The sequence below is a fragment of the Triturus cristatus genome, chromosome 4_1 (assembly GCF_964204655.1).
Source record: "Triturus cristatus chromosome 4_1, aTriCri1.1, whole genome shotgun sequence".
NCBI lineage: Eukaryota > Metazoa > Chordata > Amphibia > Caudata > Salamandridae > Triturus > Triturus cristatus.
Window position 1 is genome coordinate 147,162,662 of NC_140585.1, and position 4,123 is coordinate 147,166,784.

General features: G+C 43.1%; 1 non-coding gene across 1 annotated transcript; it reads left to right on the forward strand.

Moving 5' to 3' along the window:
- The first annotated feature begins 686 nt into the window (after positions 1-686).
- LOC146851616 (U11 spliceosomal RNA) lies at positions 687-826 on the forward strand. Its single transcript, XR_014958994.1, has one exon. It is a non-coding gene; the product is annotated as a U11 spliceosomal RNA (small nuclear RNA).
- The last annotated feature ends 3,297 nt before the right edge of the window (positions 827-4,123 follow it).

The following is a 4,123-nucleotide window of genomic DNA, read 5'->3' on the forward strand; positions in this document are numbered from 1 at the left end:
TGCCGCAATTTTTTCTCTGTTGTTTTCAAAGGGAACGCCTTCTTTGCATCTCATTAAAGATGCGATGCGAAGCGTTAGCAAAACGGCGGCTGACACCAGGAAACACGCGCTTATGCCTATTAGCGTGTCCTTGCTAATAGTGAGGTAATTCAATCGTCGCTTTTCGGCCGAAAACCGCCGCTAAAGCGGCGTTGTTGACCTTGTTGATATGCCCCTTTGAGATTGTTGCGCAAATGGGTGAAATTTGTGATATTTATATGTTTCCCCTCATCTGTGTCACTCATAGTCGTTAAATTCCCTCATAATTACACTGAAATTATGAAAATATCACACATAGGAATTTGAAACCTTGGCAGTTATGTTCATACAGAACGCAGTTCCAACATAACACACAAGAGTTCTCCCCTCCCGGCTTGGAACGGAACAGAGAAGGGCTACGTGCATGTGAGATGGCCGCCAGACGACGCTCGCTTTACCCAGCATGCACTGACATTTACATATATACTATGCTCTTTAGGATGGATCATTTTGAGAAATTATTTCGTTTTTAGAACTCAGTCTACGCAGATGGGTAGCGGCTCTACAAAAAACTTACAGCATGAGAGGAATCATTGTATACATTTTACTCGCACTGTGACACATAGGAGAATCGGTTGGGCTGGACGTGGCTCCTGCCGTTCTTCGGTAAAAAGGGTTTCTGCCGTGAGTGGCACATGGGGAGCTTCGGGGCAACCTGGAGCTCTCTGTGCGGAATCGATATCAAGAGATTTCGGAAACATAATTTTTGTTAACGGGGCTGCTGGTGACCGATTGTCCGTGCGCCCCAATCATATAGTGTGCAAAAGAGACTAAAATAATTGATCTCACAAGCTTATTTGTAAATCTTCATGAAATAGTTCAGTATTCAATAGGTCGTGGCGCAATGTCTGACGAGGTGTTGTAGCGTTCTACGTGAGTAACACTGCAGCAGTTCGTATTCTTGACGAGGCTCTAAAGTGCATTAGCATAACTTCGTTTTTGCATTGGCGGGAGAATGATAAATCACAGTGCGGCCATAAATGTCCCGCCTTCCAGATTTATGCAGCTGACCGACTCCTGATTAGTAACCCAGCAAGCATTGAAAATGCAATAGGCCTCGCCCTCGTTTAAGTTAAAGCAATTCTGATTGTAATTAGGTGGCTTTTTAGCTTTGCTTTTATTTTAGTATTTTTCAAACTTTCATGTACATAACATGCATATGTATGCATATATGTATATGTATGCATGCATGCATTTATATTTGTATTTATATCGATATGCATATTATATATATGTTTAAATATGTATGTATATATATATACACATACATATATATAAATGCATATGCATATATATATGTGCATATGTGTGCGTGTAGAGAGAGGTAGAGAGTAGTAGAGAGAGAGTTAGAGAGAGGTAGAGAGTAGAGGATGAGTAATAGAGAGTTGAGAGTGAGTAGTAGAGAGAGTAGCAGAGAGTGAGTAGTAGAGAGCAGTAGAGTGAGTAGTAGAGAGTGAGTAATAGTGAGTAGTAGAGAGTAGTAGAGAGTGAGTAGTAGAGAGTAATAGAGAGTGGGTAGTAGAGAGTGAGTAGTAGAGAGTAGTAGAGTAGTAGAGAGTAGTAGAGAGTGAGTAGTAGAGTGAGTAGTAGAGAGTAGTAGAGAGTGAGTAGTAGAGTGAGTAGTAGAGAGAGTAGTAGAGAGCAAGTAGTAGAGAGTGTGTAGTAGAGAGTGAGTAGTAGAGAGCAAGTAGTAGAGAGTGTGTAGTAGAGAGTGAGTAACAGAGAGAAGTAGAGAGTGAGTAGTAGAGAGAGTAGTAGAGAGTAGTAGAGAGCAAGTAGTAGAGAGTGAGTAGTGGAGAGTGAGTAGTAGAGCATAGTAGAGATCGAGTAGTAGAGAGTGAATAGTAGAGAGTGAGTAGTAGTGAGTAGTAGAGAGTGAGTAGTAGAGAGAGTAGTAGAGAGTAGTAGAGTAGTAAAGAGTGAGTAGTAAAGAGTGAGTATTAGAGAGTGAGTAGTAGAGAGAGTAGTAGAGTAGTAGAGAGTGAGTAGCAGAGAGTGAGTAGTAGAGAGCAGTAGAGAGCGAGTAGTAGAGAGTGAGTAGTAGAGAGTGAGTAGTAGAGAGTGAATAGTAGAGAGAGAGTAGTAGAGAGTGAGTAGTAGAGAGTAGTAGAGTGAGTAGTAGAGAGGGAGTAGTAGAGAGAGTAGTAGAGATAGAGTAGTAGAGAGTGAGTAGTAGAATAGTAGAAAGTGAGTAGTAGAGAGTAGTAGAGTGAGTAGTAGAGAGTAGTAGAGAGTGAGTAATAGAGGGTGAGTAGTAGAGAATAGTAGTAGAGAGTAGTAGAGTGAGTAGTAAGTAGTAGAGAGTAATTGCGAGTGAGTAGTAGAGAGTGAGTAGTTTAATTTAAAATTAACACAATGAGGGGGTTCATTTTGCCATAGAAATTATGATTAGTGCTGAAAAAAGAAAAATGTGGGCACACTTTGAGTGACTTCTCAAATCCTCTTCTATTTCAATAAAAAAAATCTGACATGCAGACTGAAACATGCACTTTCAATATCAGCAGCAGACTTCCCTGGTGAGCAGTAGCTTTACTAGAGTGATCTAATAAGCAACTAGAGTGCTAAAATTCCGAATTTATGGCAAATGTGTGACATATCTGAATGCCTTCTTGATAGAATCAAAGTAAAAAACTGAAAGTATTTCCTACTGAGGAGACTGTAGTAAATGAGGAAATTAGGAAACTTCCTAACAAATAAGTCTCCAAAGATGGCCACCAGAGACAAAAGAGCCCCAATGTAGCACAAATATAACCCAGATGTAGCCCAAGTATAGCCCAATTTTCAATGCTGGTCTTTTCTGCCTCCCTTCTTTGCTATTATCCTTTATTCCTTCCTCTTACCAATCTGTTGTCTTTCTTCCCTCCCCACCTGCCTTCTTTGCTTCCACTTTTTTTTCCCTACCTTCCTTAATTTCGTATTGCTTAGTTTATCCGTCTGTCTTCTTCCGTACATTCTTTCCAACTTGCGTTGCTAGTAGTGTTCCTGACAGCTTTCCCTACTTCCTTTCTCTCTGTCCTTTCGTCAAACCCTCCAGTCTGGCTTGTTTGCCGTCCCTCCTCCCTTACTGCTGCCTGTCTGGCCTACTGCCTGGCTGCCTCGCGTCCTGTGGGGTTGCGTGAGGACTGCCTACGTTATAGTCTGACCTGGGTACAGATGGGCACATGCCTCCCTGGCTTGGTATGATCATGGGACTTTCTGCAACCTATACTGGCACAGAAACCAAAACCTCATGTGATCACGACCGGACGAAGACTGTATTTTTTCCCGAACCTGCTGCGGAGATCAACTGTGCGACTTCCGGATCACAAGTCTACCTGCGAGAAATCTGAGTGGGTTAAACGCGTGCTGTACAGAGGTGTGTGTGTACGCTGCAGGTAGCTTGTTCAAGTCCTGCGAATGCAACTATCTGATAGGTTGGATTTCTGTATAACCTGCAGACGATGGGTGGTAATTCCCGCAGGGCCGCCTGTGCCTTTCATCCTTTCAAGGTCGATCAAACGAGTATAATTGCGTTTGCTAGTATGTATTAGTTAAGGAGCCAAGAAGAAATGTGGTGTGTCCTGAACATGATCAAAATAATAATTATTTTGCTATTTGTCATCCTTCCAAGGTCAATAAAACAAGTATAATTGCGTTTGATAGTATGTATTAGTTAAGGAGCCAAGAAGAAATTGCTATTTCACGTACTCACTCAAGCATTATTCGGAAGGGGGGGCTTTATTCATTCTGCTATTCCACGGCGGGCACTGGAAGTACACAAGCTGGTAAATGTCTGGCAAGCAGATTCGCTTCCTGCCATCTGCTCCTAGATGGGAGGCGGAGACTTCCAATCAGGAAAGGAATCGGGGCGAGGAGGGGTGGGCAGAGGGAGCAGGGAGGTGCAGAGGAGGTTCCTGGGTGGGGCCGACCCCATTTTTACGTCCCTCCCCCGCAGCAGCGTGCTGTCCTTGAGGAACTCTCCTTTTGTAAGGTGGCCTCTCAACTGGGAGGGAGGGAATGGGAGGGGAGGGTAGGGGGTGTGACAGAAGCAAATACTCCTGATTGA